This window comes from Triticum dicoccoides, chromosome 2A (genome assembly GCF_002162155.2).
Source record: "Triticum dicoccoides isolate Atlit2015 ecotype Zavitan chromosome 2A, WEW_v2.0, whole genome shotgun sequence".
Classification (NCBI taxonomy): domain Eukaryota; kingdom Viridiplantae; phylum Streptophyta; class Magnoliopsida; order Poales; family Poaceae; genus Triticum; species Triticum dicoccoides.
Window position 1 is genome coordinate 79,241,428 of NC_041382.1, and position 18,489 is coordinate 79,259,916.

Sequence of the window (18,489 nt, forward strand, 5' to 3'; positions counted from 1 at the left end):
AGCCAGGCCCACTCTGTGAGACCACAAGTGGTGGGGCGAAGAGAATAAAGGGCGGCAAAGAGGAGCCGTCAGGCGACAACCAAATCAAGATTTGCCATGGGGCAAGGTTTTGCCAATTAGGTGGACGCGGACGCGAGTCCGATTAGGTGGGTAGAGGATAGTGCCATCTTGTTTACGCTTCCTAGACTCCTAGTTGGAATACTGGTCATCACACACATCATCTTGATAAGAGGACCCAACTGGTTAAAATCCGGGCAAAGTGTTAAATTGGGTTAAACACGACACATCACAGCAATTTTGGGGTACAATGTGGCCGAAAATTTAAATGGGGCAAATACTATCACAAATACACAAACAGTGGGTAAAAAGTGAAATTCACCGTCTTATTAACAGTGTCCTTTTTCAACAACAAAAACGCGGTGTATTTTTTCAGGTGTTAATATATGTTATCTCTACTACTTAAAAAGAACGTAAGGTTCTCATTTCACCTCTTTTTCGTCCAACCTTCCATATATACGTCGCACTCTTTCCTTATCCTCTTTGATTTTTTTTCTCCCATATTTGATTGTTCTCCCATCCATTTAATTGTCTCATGTTTATTAACTTACCAAAATAATCACATATTTTGTTGGCAAGTCATTAAATTCTTACCAAATAAGTGCTTATCTCTACTACTTAAATCTCTACTACTTAAAAAGAACGTAAGGTTCCCATTTCACCTCTTTTTCGTCCAACCTTCCATATATACGTCGCACTCTTTCCTTATCCTCTTTGATTTTTTCCTCCCATATTTGATTGTTCTCCCATCCATTTAATTGTCTCATGTTTATTAACTTATCAAAATAAACACATATTTTGTTGGCAAGTCATTAAATTCTTACCAAATAAGTGCTTAACAATAAAATGGCAGAGAAATCATGGCGATTGCATACAAACATTTGGTAAGATTTTAGCGTATCAATATAATAATATACATGGATTCTCAAAAACAATAATATAGTACAATAATAGTCGTGCAGTCAGGGGCTAATCTACTAGAATGTTTATACTCCCGTTGCAACGCACGGGCAATTATCTAGTTCTGAGAGAAAATACGTCACCGCTCATAGTTGTAGGCACACATGATTCAGAGCATGAAGTTTACTTCAGTATTCGACCTGTTGTATATGAAGTGTATTTCCTTTTCACTGCATGTGAAACACATTTCAAATTTTCAATTTTGCATTAATTTCAATATACAACTATACTAAACTTCCGAAGATAAAATAACCCTGACAAATGAACCCTACAGTCATACTGTCGAAGTGAAATAACAAAGCGTATCTCAGCTGCACCACAATTCAGGCACGACGCATCCATAATTTATTTTCTGTTCTGGTAAAAAAGCAAAGTTTACTACAGACCACACAAATGAATTAGTTTATAGTATAGGAAGAACATCCCAGCGATTTGTAGCCCATGCTACTAAAAAGGACGTCAAAAGATCCGGTGAAGCTTTGAAAGCATAATCAGTCCTACATGGAGATCAAGGGTTCTTACTGCACCTTGCTAACTACATAATGGATGGTCGATCGCCGGCAGGATTTAATATCTAGAAGACCCCTCGTAAACTTCTGGACGTTTACATCCAGTCGTCCCCACATTCATCCAGTTCTTGTTTGGCGAGGTCCCTCATAAACTTCTGGCCACGGAGATCTGGTAGAAATATCAAAAAGTAGATGACTATAGATTAGGACCATGTACGAAAGAACATCTTTTAATTTTACAGAATACACTTCTCATGTAACAGAATATCGATGTATACACTAAGAAGATTATATGCCCATTTATACTTATTTAGCTTTTCAGGAACACGGCAATGTGCTCTTTACATCTCAGTAAATAGCATATGAACATATAAACCAGTAAGGAAATGCTGATATTGCAAGTAAATACGAAATGGTATAGGTATGACTCACAAGCATCCCCGCTCCGACGCACATAAATATTCTCTAGTGATATACCATTTGCCCTGAACATATGTGCCAAGGTGTGGACTCTTCAATCGTCCTTTGAACATTTGATCTTCACCATTCTAAGTTCTTTGCAAGTAAATGATCTTCCCTGTAGTTTGATACATGTTTCCAATGCCTTCCTTGTGCTGAAGTTCTTTAGCACATTAACCAAATTGTCATTAAGTGTGCGATCAGATACTAAAAAACTAATAACAATGAAGTCTAGGATCAAGTAGCATACACCAAATATGTAATCACACATACCAATTTGAGTTGGAGAAAAGCGTCTTTATATTAGGTGAATGCTGTAGCAAGAAAATTAATGCATCGAAATCAGCGGCCATACACCATTCACCAAGGGACAGGGTCTTCAGGTTGCTAAAAGTTGGACACCTTCTCAATTCCCTAGTCAGAACCACCTTCATAATGCAGACAAAAGAGTATTCAGCAAAGAACGGTAGTAACTCAAATCAACTTCTCACAGTAAAAACTGCATATGGATGGTTTATTCAACAGAAAAAAGATACCCATCTCGAAAAAGAAGGGAAAACAACATCTATCATATAGTGATGTATTGCTAGAAGAGTAGCACGTATTGGTTTCATATCATTCATCTTTATTTTCTAGTAACTGGAGGAACATCGGCCTTAGACACTCTTATAAAAACTGAATATATATAGCTAATCTGTTGAAAAGATACACTGTTGCAACAAAGAGAAAAACTGCAAAGTTGCAATGAGAACATAATTGATGAATAATACTCCCTTGAAGCTACAATTGATGATTAAATAAACTAGTACTACACCAGAGCAGAAGGTCAGAAATGTGCTCATTCGACACGTGTTCTATTGGAGGGAACCCGGCATTTCATTGTGAAACATGCAGGAAAAAATGTCCCATTATAACTATGACCATGCCAAGGAAAATATAAATAGAAAATAAGAGAGGAAAAAGAGAAATCAGTAAAAGATGGTGATTGTTATACCTCTCCAGCATCAATTAACAACTCCAAACTCGTAGCTGTGGAAAGGCTCTCGAGCATATGATGGCCACCTAGAATGTAACTATAATTTCCACCACTGATTTTTCCATAGTTACCATCTTCACTGGGAAGCTTCCCTTACCTTTGTAGCCATACTTTGCATCATTTGCAATCTCACTGTATTCATAGGCATTGTCATCACTATCAATATTGCTACCATAATTATAATTATCCTTGTAGCGACTGTGCCCATATCTTTCTTTGGGAAAACCATATCCATATCCAAACTCGTCAAAATCACCGATGTATCCAAAATCATCATCATCACTCAAAGATGAGGCATCATGAATCGTATAGTTCTCCCTCTTATCATCATTGCCATCGTCATCAGTAGTTTCATCGCAGTCATCCTTATCGCTGATGTGTGCAAATTCATTGCTCAAGAAATGTTCATCAAGTAAGATAGTGGATGTGACTAGTGACCCAAAGTTGGTAAATGACGGAACTTGGGCATACGGTGTCATGAGGCGCAGAAGTAGGAGGTTGGGAGCTGCAATGGAGAAGAGGCTAGGAGGGGCAATTGAGAATCCCGAATTGAACTTGCACTTAAGCATGATTAAGGTCCTCAAAGAGACGGACACAATCCCAGGGCCTGTGACCAAGCAATCCTTGAGATCGAGCTATTCCAAGGATTTGCAACTAGCAGAAAGCTGTCGGAGGACACTGTCATCGAGCCTGGCGTACGACAACTTCAAGATCTTGAGGTGGCACGAAACGAAGGGCACGCCCTCCAACGACGCGACTCTCTTGTGATGCCCGGCAAGGTGAATAACCCACGCCCTGCGCTTGAGAGCAGTCCTGATCCAGATGCTGGCATCGTCCTCATTGAAGCCAGCGTCCTTGTCGCTGGGTTGTAGGCGGAGCATGTCCACGGGCGCTGACACGTCGCGGAGGAGGAAGAGGCGGTGCACGAAGTCGCGGAACTCCTGCGGCGGGTCGGCGTCGCGGCTCATGTAGCGCACGCGGAGGTCGACGCAGGGCGCGGACTCCCATAGGTGGCGTCACCAGCGCGCGAGCACGCAGGTGGGAACCACCTCCCATGCCTTCAGGAACGACATGACGTGGTGCAGGAGCGCGTCCGGGAGGGCGCCGAGGCGGTCGACCCCGCCGCCGCCGGAGCCTGACGCTTGGTCGGTGCGGCGGCACGGCCCCCGGCGCTGGGTGGTTGCCCCACGCATTTCGTCGAGCAGATGGCCTGCGCATAGGTTCAGGGTCGCCCGACGTAAAGATTATGCAGGGAAATCCATGGAGGGATGCGCTTATGGGGAAGGGGATCAAACTTAGGAGAGATCCGACGAAATGGTGTTGAGTTCTTGCCGCTTTTGAAACAAAAACTCAAATTTTTCGGGATAGAGGCGATAGTTAGGGCGTAAATCATGTCTTGTTCCAATGGGCCTTTGGCCCCGTTATTTAGGGCGTAAACGGATTAGGTGTCAATGGGCCTTTGGCCCAGTTAGTTAGGACGTAGACGGACTAGATGCATTGGATATACGCTGAAAAGTTTCTAAAACAAAAGGATATACACTCAAAAAATTCTGGGGAAAAAAGATATACGCTAAAAAAATGTAGATTGGATATATTCTCAAAAAGAAAATAAAAATATGCAAATTAGGATGGTGCCTTCCTAATTTTGGTATTCATATTTTTCAACAGCGATTGGATGCATACACCTAACCTTTGTGTAGTTCTTTTTAGACCTATGTGTAGTTAGGATTTGCGCATTACTAACACCAACGAACACAACCATCAATGGCAATAATTGAGAGACTCCATTTATAGGACAAGTATTTTCGGACGGAGAGAGTACTCTGGACCACATGTACCACTTCACCTCCTCTCACAACTACCCAGGTGATTAGGGTATCTCTGCCTCCCGTCATGTCGCCGTTGGTCCACCTCGTCTTTTGTGACCTTAGGGCCATGGAGACGTGGTGGGTATCGACCCTTGCTGGTGGGAGGCTTCCTACCCAATTTTAGGTGTTTTTAGGTCGATTGGGGTTTGTGTCCTTCTCGGTAAGGCGGGGCGGCGGCTCATTGCGGATGGAATAAAGTCCTCATGCATAGACCTCATTTTTGGCAGTGTGTCTAATGTCGTCGAAGGGCATGTGGAGATGTGTCTCCGAAAAATCTTGTACGATTCGGTCGATGTTCCTCATCGATGAATCTTTGTGGATCCAATCTTTCGTTTCTGTGACTATGGTTTGGATCCTCCCCATCTATGCTTCTACTCATCGGCGACGGTTGTTCTTCTGGTGTGTTGGCCTTGTGGTGCCTTAGCACGACGACTTCTTGACTGTCTATCACAATAAAAAATTCCCTGCTGCAGTGACGGGGAGGTGTTGATTGTGGCCTACTTCGGCTCATGACACACGATGAATAGATTGGAAGCCACCCCCCCCCTTAAAAAAATTTAGCTACGCACACACGAAGAATCACACCAGCAAATAGTAAAGTCATACAAGACCGAAGTTATGCATTGGTGGAGTAAAAAACCTCCGTAATGTTGAAAACAATGATTAACAAACTCCAACAACGACCATATCCGCAACAACCATGCCTTGAAATCACAAGTAAATGAGAAATGTTTTCCAATAGCAATGCCTTCAGGAAGGGAATGACGCTCAAGCGCCATGGTCGCCAGATCCAACTGCCGAAGGCCAGATCATGGATTTTCACCTTGAAGATTGTTGGGGATATTACTACTGGACGTAAACCGGCCAGGGGTAGCCGGATTAGCCTTATGAAGATTAGAAGCCCATGAAGACATAAGAATGATGGCGCTTTATGAAGGCCCAAGGCCCAGAGGCGAGTTAAGGCATGTAGATATGTAAACCGACCTTGTTATGTAACTTGCATTGTAAGATAGGAAGGATAGAGACCGAACCAGACACGTTTATAATCCGGCTTTGGGACTCTGTAAACCGGCGGGCGTCAACCTATGTATATAAAGGGACGACCCGACAACGGTTTAGGGACGACAGACAACAAACTCGAGAGCCAGACAAAGCGGACTCGCTCCCTGGCCTTCGAAACCCTAGCAATACCAATCACAACTAGACGTAGGCTTTTACCTTCATCGAAGGGGCCGAACTAGTATAAACTCCCCGTGTCCCCGTGTCCGGTTTAACCCCTCTAAGCTAACCTGTTGCGATGGCTCCACAACTAAGTCCTTTCACAAGGACATCTACCGTGACAAACCCATGACAGTTGGCGCCCACCGTGGGGCTATCGCACGATGGTTTCGAGTTCTTGAAGGGCAGCTTTGATGGACTCAAGGGATACGCTGTGGGCCGGATGACGAAGAGTCATCACGGCAAGCTCTAGATCGACAACGCAGGATGGGGTCCCGAGGCCGATTCAATCGAATACGGGTACCGGGTCCCCTTTGGTGGGATTCACGTCTTCATCGGCAAGATTGGCCAACCGGCCCCTGAGCCGGACATCTGCACCGACATCATCGAGACGGCTCAGCGTGCAAGCCCTTCGTCGGTTCAGCCCGTGGTGAAGCATGTTTTCGTAGGCGTCATCCATGGAGCAGAATACAAGGACGGACCGGTGTCCGATGGAGAAACCATTGTCTGTTTCGATGACGAGTCTTCTGGAGAGACCGAATCGCTCTATCAGTTGCAGGATGGCCGGATTAGTGCAGGATCCGAGGGCAACAGTATTCCAGACTTTCCTGATCTACCAAACCGGGCCGCTATCTTCATGGCCGGAACACAGTCGGCGCCTCATTCATCAGCTGCCGCAGCAATACTCTCTGGTTCAACAACGGCCACGCCGGCAGGGGCAGGAAGCTCTGCGCCGCCTCCGGCTCAAGTCTTGTCTGACTTGTTCGACGCTTTGGCAACATTGATGGCCGCCGAGGTGGACGCAGCAGCCCGGGATCAGCACAACGTGGAGATTGCAAAGGTAAAGGATCAGATAGCTCAGGCTAAGGTGGATCTAGCGGCAGAGAACGCTAGGATGGCTACAGAACGGGCTGAGTTGGAAGCTCAGGCCTACTGGATTAGGCTCGATCAGAACGCTTCCGAAGAAGTCATGAGAAGAAGGTACCGATCGCATCTCCCGTCGGGTTATGAGCCACGAAATCTCTTCAACACGCCAGGAGCAGGAACTAGTAACCAGCCAATATTAAACCAGACGGAGGCACCAGGAACAGGAGCGCCGGTTCAGCCGCGCATGATGGATCTGCCTCGTCAGAATAACATTGTGCCGCAATATGTTGCAACACCTCCCGGGCATTATTCCAACCCGTTGGACAACATTGTGGCCGCTTCTTCACGATTAGCAGCTCTCCCAAACGACAGCGAGTCACCAGTTGTGGTTGAAGCACGACGGGCCAGAGATCTCCTTCAAACAGCCCTAAATTAGCAGCAGGCATATTCGCATAGTCGTGAGAGGATTCATTCCACCCCACGTTCAAGCCGGAGCTACAGCAGGCATGTAGAGGATGAACCAGCCGTGTCAAGCAGTGCGCGTCGCCGTAACTTGCCGCTAGGACACAACCCGGCAGGGGGCGGTGCCAATGCGCAGGATGTGGTTGATCATGGTCGTGCACATCGGGAGGCCGAGTTAGCGGCCCTGCACGGGGTCCGGCAACCTACTCCAGTTCGTCCCACCGCTTCAGTCGAACCAAGGGTAGTATTCAGTTCTTTGGGGGTGTCGTGCCTTAACCCCCCCCCCCTTTGCGTAATGTGAGATTACCCAAAGACTTCAAGGGACCTCATAAGGTACCCAATTATACCGCCGATCTACAGCCAGAAGCATGGGTTGAAAGCTACGAGATGGCAATGGAGATGCTCTGTAACGCCCCAAGACCGGAGCTCCAAATGCCTTCCATGTTTTCCGAGTTTCATCGGGTGATTTGTTTGGTTCGTTGCATTCTTTTTTTTGCATCATGTCATCATGCCATCATGTCTTTAATCTTTCCAACTCAACTATATAAATTGCATGGATCTTCGGTCCATTTAAATCGAGGGAATTCACATGGTGAGTTCTCTTTATAACATATCCTCCTAATATTTAGGGAGCTATTATAAAATATTCCATTAGCTTGGAATCAACCATAACACAATTGCACTACTCTTCAACTCTTCTTTTATCCGACTCAACTTCATATACTTCCTTGTCATCTCTCACTCAAGCCATACACATGCATCATCACCTCTCACTTCCTTCTTCTTTCATGTCTTTGGCAAGTGACTTTATTCCTCCTCCATTAATGTTCATCTTTTCCCTACAAATCTTGCCTATTTCCTACACCCTCTGTGTCAGATTTCATCCCATTCAAAGTTGTTTGGTCAGGTTCAAAAAAGATTGGAGTTTGAGAATAATTCAAACTCTAATTATTTTTCTACCTTCTAAAAATGCCAGAGCAAATTATTCAAACCCTACATAAATCCAGGGTTCCAGATATATATTTATATATCTCATATCCCTAACCAAAAAACCCTGGATTTTCCCCTTTGTTGATTGTTTATTCATATAAACTAAAAAAATTAAAAGAAAGGAAAGAGCCCTGGGCCTCTCCTTTCCATCCGGCCCATCCACTTTCGAGGCCCAGCGTCGGGTGGCCCAAGGCCCAGGCGCCCCTCTTCTAACCCTGGGCCTCCCAAGCACCCTCCCTCTCCCAAGGCCCACCTAAACCCTTGCCTGCAGCCCAGCCGGTGCCCCGTCTAAACCTAGCCCGTCCCCGCATCCCTCGATCCACATCTCCTCGATCCCCATCTCCCTCGCGCCGCCACCCACAGGACCCCGACGTGCACGTCTCCTCCCTGACTCTTCCTCGCCTATGCGCACCTCACGCCGGCGAGCACGTCACCCCTCCACGCGGCCCCCTTCCTCTGCTACTCCTCCTTCCATGCCCTGCTGCAGCTGCTCTTCCCGGCGTCGCCCGTCGCCGCCACCTGGCCACCTCGCGCGTGCCGTGACCTACCTCTGCGCGTGCGCCGCCACGGGTCGGAGCTCGCCGGACCCGCGTGCCATCGCCTTTGTCGCGCCTCCCTCTTCTTCTTCTGCTGCAGTGCGGCGCCACCGCAGTACCGCCCTGACCTTTGCATCGCCAGCGTCCCTGCCTCGCTGACCCATCGCGTGGGCCAGCGACGACCGCGTCGTTGACTCCGGTCGAGTCCCTGCGCCGGCGACCTCCATCTCCAGCCGTTGCCGGCGAGCAAGCCGCTGCCGTCCACTTCGCCGTGTTCCCCTCCGCATGCGTCTGCCATGTTCCATCTCTGTTAGGGCCTGCCTCCTGCCGCTGATGCGCTGCGGGACCTCGATGCCGAGTGCCTCGTCATTCGATTCCTCATAGTCACCACCGACCCCGATTTGTGTATCTTTTGCTGTCGGATGCGCCAAGTCCAGCCGGTCCAGGACCACCTCAAGTTCGACTACACAAAACTCCAAGTCCGAAGACTACCATGGCCATGATCTCGCCCAGTACCACTACGGGTTCGTCAAGACCGCAAGTACCCTTTTGATCGCCAGGACCGAGACCCCAAGTTCGGCTACGTGTTGCTGCTCCGATCAAGACCGCCAAGTACCATGATGGACCGTCAAGTTCCACAAGATACTAAGTATCGCTACCCTTGACCCGAACATCTACGAACCCTGTACGTCGCGACCGTTGCCAAAGACCGTCGGGTGAACAACTACCGTCGCCACGAGAAGGACAACTTCCCCAACGACCCGTGAACAACTACTTCCACGACGATCGTGTACCACTACCGTCGCGAGAACGCCTACTTCCTTTACCGAACTCGAACCACATCGTAATTGCACTTTTGGGAAGGTATAACCACCGGAGCGATGCCCGTGAACCCTATGCATGTGATGTATTGTATGAGATACCCATGTTTGCACCATGGTCGAATCGCTGCTTGCTCGGTCCTCCTCGTTTGCCGCTAACCCGTGGAAACCCGGTTACCGGGATCACCCCACCATCTTGCATGACACGCTCACGTCACTTTTCCTTTTGCACCGGTATCTCCATGAGCTACCGGAACCGATATGTTGCCGTGGCATCATTTTCGGATTCGTTGCTGTGGCACCCCTTTCTTTCCACCACGGTGACAAATGCTTCATAATGCTCTTGTCAACTTTTAATAAAAATTGCACAAACTTGTCCATGACATCCGCATCATGAGAACAACAATTAAAAATGCTTAAATTGTTGTTGCAATAAATTACTAAGGCATATGGGAATTTACCGGATTCGTTATTTGTTATATCCGGTCCCATTTAAATTGTTTAGATGGTGTAGTTTTGTTATGCCTCACCTCTTGCCTTGTTTAACAACATTTAATATTGTTGGGTACCTAAACGAGAGAGAACTAAATAATTGATGTGGTGTTCCGTCAATATGCAACTCATTGCATATTGAGCTCCACTTAACTTGTAGTTTTGTTTGTGCCCTTTGCCATGCCATGCATATTTAAACCGGACATGCGTCATACTTGGTTGTGCATCATGCTATGTTTATGTGGTGGTTGTTTACTTTGTTGTTTGATTCTTTCCGGTGTTGCTCCTTCGGGTTAGTTCCGATAACGTCGTGTTTGTGAGGATCCGTTCAAATACGTCCGCTTTGTCTTCTTCATGGACTCGTTCTTCTTCCTTGCGGGATCTCAGGCAAGATGACCATACCCTCGAAATCACTTCTATCTTTGCTTGCTAGTTTCTCGCTCTTTTGCTATGCCTATGCCGCGATACCTACCACTTGCTTACCATGCCTCCTATATTGTTGAGCCAAGCCTCTAACCCACCTTGTCCTAGCAAACCGTTGTTTGGCTATGTTACCGCTTTGCTCAGCCCCTCTTATAGCGTTGTTAGTTGCAGGTGAAGATTGAAGTTTGTTCCTTGTTGGAACATGGATATTTGTTGGGATATCACAATATCTCTTATTTAATTAATGCATCTATATACTTGGTAAAGGGTGGAAGGCTCGGCCTTATGCCTGGTGTTTTGTTCCACTCTTGCCGCCCTAGTTTCCGTCATATCGGTGTTATGTTCCCGGATTTTGCGTTCCTTACACGGTTGGGTTATAATGAGAACCCCTTGACAGTTCGCCTTGAATAAAAACTCCTCCAGCAATGCCCAACATTGGTTTTTTACCATTCGCCACCTAGCCTTTTCTTTTCCTTGGGTTCTGCAGACTCAAGGGTCATCTTTATTTAAACCCCCTGGGCCAGTGCTCCTCTGAGTGTTGGTCCGACCGAGTAGACTGCGGGGCCACCTCGGGTCAACTTGAGGGTTGGTTTTACTCGTATGATGTCTCATCTGAGTGTGCCCTGAGAACGAGATATGTGCAGCTCCTATCGGGACTTGTCGGCACATTCGGGCGGTGTTGCTGGACTTGTTTTACCATTGTCGAGGATGTCTTGTAACCGGGATGCCGAGTCTGATCGGATTGTCTTGGGAGAAGGAATATCCTTCGTTGACCGTGAGAGCTTGTGATGGGCTAAGTTGGGACACCCCTGCAGGGATTGAACTTTATAGGAGGCATGGTTATGGGCAGATGGGAATTTGTTAATGTCCGGTTGTAGAAAACCTGGACACTTAACTTAATTAAAATGCATCAACCGCATGTGTAACCGTGATGGTCTCTTTCCGGCGAAGTCCGGGAAGTGAACACGGTGTTGGAGTTATGCTTGACGTAGGTTGTTCTAGGATCACTTCTTGATCATAGTTTCTCAAACGTGCTTTGCCTTCTCTTCTCGCTCTCATTTGCGTATGTTAGCCACCATATATGCTAGTGCTTGCTGCAGCTCCACCTCATACCTTTTCCCTACCTATAAGCTTAAATAGTATTGATCGCGAGTGTGTGAGATTGTTGAGTCCCCGTGACTCACAGATACTTCCAAAACCAGTTTGCAGATGCCTATGAAACCGTGCAGGTGAAGCAACTGAGCTCAAGGAGGAGCTCGATGAGATTCGTGTTCGTTATGTTGTTCCGTTTCCAGTTGATCAGTAGTGGAGCCCAGTTGGGGTCGATCGGGGATCTGTGTAGCATTTGGGGTAGTCTTCTTTTATTTTGGTTCCATAGTCGGACCTTGTGTGTATCTGGATGATGTAATGCTTTATTCATGTATTGTGTGAAGTGGTGATTGTAAGCCAACTATGTATCTCTTTCACTTATGTATTACATGGGTTGTGTGAAGATTACCTCACTTGCGACATTGCTTTCAATGCGGTTATGCCTCTAAGTCGTGCTTCGACACGTGGGAGATATAGCCGCATCGAGGGCGTTACAAGTTGGTAATCAGAGCCTTCCCGACTTAGGAGCCCCCTGCTTGATTGAATCGCTGGCGTTGTTGAGTCTAGAAAAATGTTTTTGAGTCTTTTAGGTTTATATATATCGGAGAGTAGGATTCTTTTTACTCCTCAGTCCCTTCGTCGCTCTGGTGAGACATCCTGACGTGGAGTTTTGACTCTTCTCTTATCAAATTTCACTAAAAAAATTTAGGATCACGCGGGTATCTTGGAATCGTTCCGATGGTTTTGTGACGAGAACATTGTTCATGGTTCCTCCTGACATTTAGGGGTTGTGGCAGTGTCCCGGGGAGTTGAGCTCCGAGGTGTTGTCGTCACAATTTTATCGTTGCAATTCTGGAATACCTGATTTTTATTCGCTGACATTGAAAATCTCTTTTATGCAATTGTTGGTGAGATAACCTCGACGCCTCCCAGTACTGGGGCGGGAGTTCGGGAGTATTGCCATAACTTGTATAATGGATGCCTTTCGAAGGTTGAGGTAAATGATTTCCGAAGGTTTCTTGGTTATGTGTTGAAAGATGGATACAGCTGGATGTAGGATTTGCTAGAATTGGGTGAGATATTATGCTTCCCCTGTATCCCCAACACCTGATTGCATAACCGGAAAGTTTCGGGAGTTTATAAGTGGGAATTCAAGTAGCTCTTAGGATATCTTTCCGACAGATGTATGATATGAAATTGGGGTTCGACGTCTAGTGGTCCGCCTATCCACGGTTGGTTTTACAGTGGTCTCGTTGTGTCTTAAAGAGTCCTTGGCTATGCCGACTCGGGGATGCTTCGTATGTCATGTGCACTGCCTTGTACATGATGGTGCTGTACGATCGAGCCCGTGTAGGCCCCACCACGAAAACTTCGGACGAAATCTCTATCATATGTTTGTTCCGGCTTATTTTGCAAGCCAATCCTTTGTTTTGTTTTGAGTTGAGGTATTTGAGTTGCTTCGAAGTCAAATGTTGATTCCATACCTTGCATAAGCGGTGTTCTCATATTTCTATGTGAATACTAATTCTTCTCTATCATAGAGTTTGTCTTTTCAAGTTCTTGTCAACCGGTGTGCTTCTCTTCAAGTGGATCCGATAATTTCAACATTCGCAAGATCAACTCAAGAATTCTCAATGGTGTTTGTCCCACCCTCCCACCCTTTTTCATCGAGGACTCAAATTTCTTAATCAAGTATCCTTTTATCCTTGTGAAGTCTCTCCATTCTTTTCCGTCAATATTCTTACCCGGTGATTCTCATGATGATCCTAACGGAGCCTCAAGTTCATCATTATTTGCTCTTGTCTTCTCCGGTGGACTGAACTCAAGCTTTTGTGTTGATCATATCCTTTTTCCTCGTTTCAAATGCTTTCCCATACCGGTGCACCTCATAATAATTCACTTACTCGCTATTCAATTGTTCCGGAGTGCCGAGAATATCTCAGAAGATTCAAGTTTCCATTCTCAATTCGTTCAAGCTTTTTGCGAGGAAGTTACCTCATTCAAGCCATTTATTTCAACTGGCACACTCTCTCTTTTAAATCATTCAATGGTGTTTCTTTTGAGTGAGCCCTAACCCACAGGTCTTTTTCCAGGATCTTACCTGACTCTTCTAATTTTCCTGGAGCTATTCTAAATTCTTTCAAATTTGATGTAAGAAGGATTTATCATCGGTCATATGTATTTCTCCAAGATCTTTCAAATTCTTTTCATCGTTGGATCAACCTTTCCATTCTTCATTCCGGAGTGCCTCAATAATTAATGGTGTTGTTTCTCGTCATCATTCTCAGATTATAAGACCGAGGAAGAGTTCCTCTCTTATCTTATCCGTTCTCTCAGAGATTCGTGGTTCTAGTTCGATGCAATCCTCTCATAGTTGTTTTTGGATTGTGAGAATAATTTTCACCTATACGGATAAATTTAGGATTCTTTTCAGTTTGATTCCCCGAAGCCCATCATCTCAGAATTATTCATTCCAACTTTCAGCTATCATTCTCCAAATCTTGCCGGTGCATCATTCAAGTATTCTCTTATGAGCTCGTGATCTCTTCGTTCACTTGTATCTAAATTTTCTCAAGCATCTTCGTTTCATTTGCTAATTCTTCCCAGTGTTTTCCTTACATTTTCTTTGTTCATTTTCAATTCTTACGGTGGTTCGGTCAAGAGTTCTCTTCATTCGTTATCATATCAATTCATTCGTTGTTTCAGTCCTACCGGTGGATCATTGGACACTTTCTCAAGTTTGCGCTATTTCTATCTTAATCCTTTCTACGAGCATAAGTTGTATTCAATCCATTGCTTCTCATCAAGTTAATTGGTGAAGGATATGCATAACATAATTCTTATTCTTGTTTCATCTTGTTTCATCGAGTAAATTCAATTCCTGCTTTCCGGAGTGGTTCCTCATATCACATTCTCGGTTCGAGATGCTTTATCTTTTCTTACCGGAGTTCTTCATGGAGACTCTACATGATGGGTCATAAAGGATTTAGTTCCTTCTCGAAGTTTTTCATCGAGATTCTTTTCTAAGGAGCTCAAGTATTCTTCATCTTGCATTCCGGAGTACAATTCGTTCTATCTTATCTTTTGAGATGGTGTTATGTCATTCTTGATGATTTTCCTTCGTGTTTCATGTCTCACAACATATCAATAATGAGTTATTTTAAATCCATCAATCTCGTCATTGGAGGTATCTTGTGTCATGTTTCACCTAAAGCCTTCCCTAAGGATTATTGCTATTTATGGTTCTTATAAATGACCTAAGTTCTTCATTTATCCTCCCGGTGAAATAAGTTTCTCGTCTCCTTGTTCATATCTATCCAATATATTGTTTCAGTTAGTGGCAGAATTTCACCTCATAATTTTGGGATGTTTTCCATAAGCCCACTACAAGCTTATACGTTTCGTTGTTGGTTTTCCAACAACTCCGTTATAATTTTCTTGGAAGGGTGTTTTCCAAGCTCAATTGTGGTAGAAGTTGTCATTTTCTTCTCAATTCTTTCATTTCCAACGATCTAGCTTCTATTCTTTCTCCTAGGGGCTTTGTGATGTTGCACTTTTCAATCATCATCATGAATTGCGAGGATTGTTTTCTTTTCATGCTTATCAATTTAACCGGAGTGTTGTGTCCTCTGCTCAACTTCTTTTCTCCTTATAAAGTCTTGCATCTCTTTTCAACCGGAGTGTTGTCGTAATTGATCTTTATCGTTCCTTGTACATCTTGTTTCAACCGGAGTGCTTGCATGTACTTATTGTCCATTGCAACCGTTTTCTTATGTCTTTCAACCTACAAGGTTTCCGTAATGTTCCTTGTTCCTCTTTTCCAACGGAGTGTTTTCAACTTTGAACATCTTCATCGTTTTTCTTTCTTTCAATTTGTGTAACCTTTCAAGGTTCTTTGGTCTCACTCCTTTGTCAAAGAAGCAACTTAGTTTTACCTCTTCTCTTCCTCTTCTGTTTCCCCTCAGGTTCCATCCTAGATCTCGGGACGAGATCCTCTCGTAGTGGTGGAGTGTTGTAATGCCCCAAGACCGGAGCTCCAGATGCCTTCCATGTTTTCCAAGTTTCGTCGGGTGATTTGTTTGGTTCGTTGCATTCTTTTTTTTGCATCATGTGCATTGCATCATGTCATCATGCCATCATGTCTTTAATCTTTCCAACTCAACTATATAAATTGCATGGATCTTCGATCCATTTAAATCGAGGGAATTCACATGGTGAGTTCTCTTTCTAACATATCCTCCTAATATTTAGGGAGCTATTATAAAATATTCCATTAGCTTGGAATAACCCATAACACAATTGCACTACTCTTCAACTCTTCTTTTATCCGACTCAACTTCATATACTTCCTTGTCATCTCTCACTCAAGCCATACCCATGCATCATCACCTCTCACTTCCTTCTTCTTTCATGTCTTTGGCAAGTGACTTTATTCCTCCTCCATTAATGTTCATCTTTTCCCAATAAATCTTGCCTCTTTCCTACACCCTCTCTGCCAGATTTCATCCCATTCGAATTTGTTTTGGTCAGGCTCAAAAAAGATTGGAGTTTGAGAATAATTCAAACTCTAATTATTTTTCTACCTTCTAAAAATGCCAGAGCAAATTATTCAAACCCTACATAAATCCAGGGTTCCAGATATATATTTATGTATCTCATATCCCTAACCGAAAAACCCTGGATTTTCCCCTTTGTTGATTGTTTATTTATATAAACTAAAAAATTAAAAGAAAGGAAAGACCCCTTACTTACTCAGCTACTCGTTGGGCCTCTCCTTTCCATCCGGCCCATCCACTTCCGAGGCCCAGCGTCCAGTGGCCCAAGGCCCAGGCGCCCCCCTTCTAACCCTGGGCCTCCCAAGCACCCTCCCTCTCCCAAGGCCCACCTAAACCCTTGCCTGCAGCCCAGCCGGTGCCCCGTCAAAACTAGCCCGTGCCCGCATCCCTCGATCCACATCTCCTCGATCCCCATCTCCCTCGCGCCGCCACCCACAGGACCCCGACGCGCATGTCTCCTCCCTGACTCTTCCTCGCCTATGCGCACCTCACGCCGGCGAGCACGTCGCCCCTCCGCGCGGCCCCCTTCCTCTGCTACTCCTCCTTCCATGCCCTGCTGCAGCTGCTCTTCCCGGCGTCGCCCGTCGCCGCCACCTGGCCACCTCGCGCGTGCCGTGACCTACCTCTGCGCGTGCGCCGCCACGGTTCGGAGCTCGCCGGACCCGCGTGCCATCGCCTTTGTCGCGCCTCCCTCTTCTTCTTCAGCTGCAGTGCGGCGCCACCGCAGTACCGCCCTGACCTTTGCATCGCCAGCGTCCCTGCCTCGCTGACCCATCGCGTGGGCCAGCGACGACCGCATCAACCGCGTGTGTAATCGTGATGGTCTCTTTCCGGCGGAGTCCGGGAAGTGAACACGGTGTTGGAGTTATGCTTGACGTAGGTTGTTCTAGGATCACTTCTTGATCATAGATTCTCGAACGTGCTTTGCCTTCCCTTCTCGCTCTCATTTGCGTATGTTAGCCACCATATATGTCAGTGCTTACTGCAGCTCCACCTCATACCTTTTCCCTACCTATAAGCTTAAATAGTCTTGATCGCGAGTGTGTGAGATTGCTGAGTCCCCGTGACTCACAGATACTTCCAAGACCAGTTTGCAGGTGCCGATGAAACCATGCAGGTCAAGCAACTGAGCTCAAGGAGGAGCTCGATGAGATTCGTGTTCGTTATGTTGTTCCGTTTCCAGTTGATCAGTAGTGGAGCCTAGTTGGGGTCGATCGGGGATCTGTGTAGCATTTGGGGTAGTCTTCTTTTATTTTGGTTCTGTAGTCGGACCTTATGTGTATCTGGTGAAGGAAATATGCCCTAGAGGCAATAATAAAGTTATTATTTATTTCCTTATATCATGATAAATGTTTATTATTCATGCTAAATTGTATTAACCGGAAACATAATACATGTGTGAATACATAGACAAACAGAGTGTCACTAGTATGCCTCTACTTGACTAGCTCGTTGATCAAAGATGGTTATGTTTCCTAACCATAGACATGAGTTGTCATTTGATTAACGGGATCACATCATTAGGAGAATGATGTGATTGACTTGACCCATTCCGTGAGCATAGCACTTGATCGTTTAGTCTGTTGCTATTGCTTTCTTCATAACTTATACATGTTCCTATGACTATGAGATTATGCAACTCCCGTTTATCGGAGGAACACTTTGTGTGCTACCAAACGTCACAACGTAACTGGGTGATTATAAAGGTGCTCTACAGGTGTCTCCGAAGGTACTTGTTGGGTTGGCGTATTTTGAGATTAGGATTTGTCACTCCGACTGTCGGAGAGGTATCTCTGGGCCCTCTCGGTAATGCACATCACTTAAGCCTTGCAAGCATTGCAACTAATGAGTTAGTTGCGGGATGATGTATTACGGAACAAGTAAAGAGACTTGCCGGTAACTAGATTGAACTAGGTATTGAGATACCAACGATCAAATCTCGGGCAAGTAACATACCGATGACAAAGGGAACAATGTACCTTGTTATGCGGTCTGACCGATAAAGATCTTCGTAGTATATGTGGGAGCCAATATGAGCATCCAGGTTCCGCTATTGGTTATTGACCGGAGACGTGTCTCGGTCATGTCTACATTGTTCTCGAACCCGTAGGGTCCGCACGCTTAACGCTACAATGACAGTTATATT

At 45.5% G+C, this 18,489-nt stretch overlaps 1 pseudogene; it reads right to left on the minus strand.

Annotated features, from left to right (window-relative positions):
• Window positions 1-1,621: 1,621 nt before the first annotated feature.
• Window positions 1,622-9,098, minus strand: LOC119357643 (annotated as a pseudogene).
• Window positions 9,099-18,489: the final 9,391 nt, after the last annotated feature.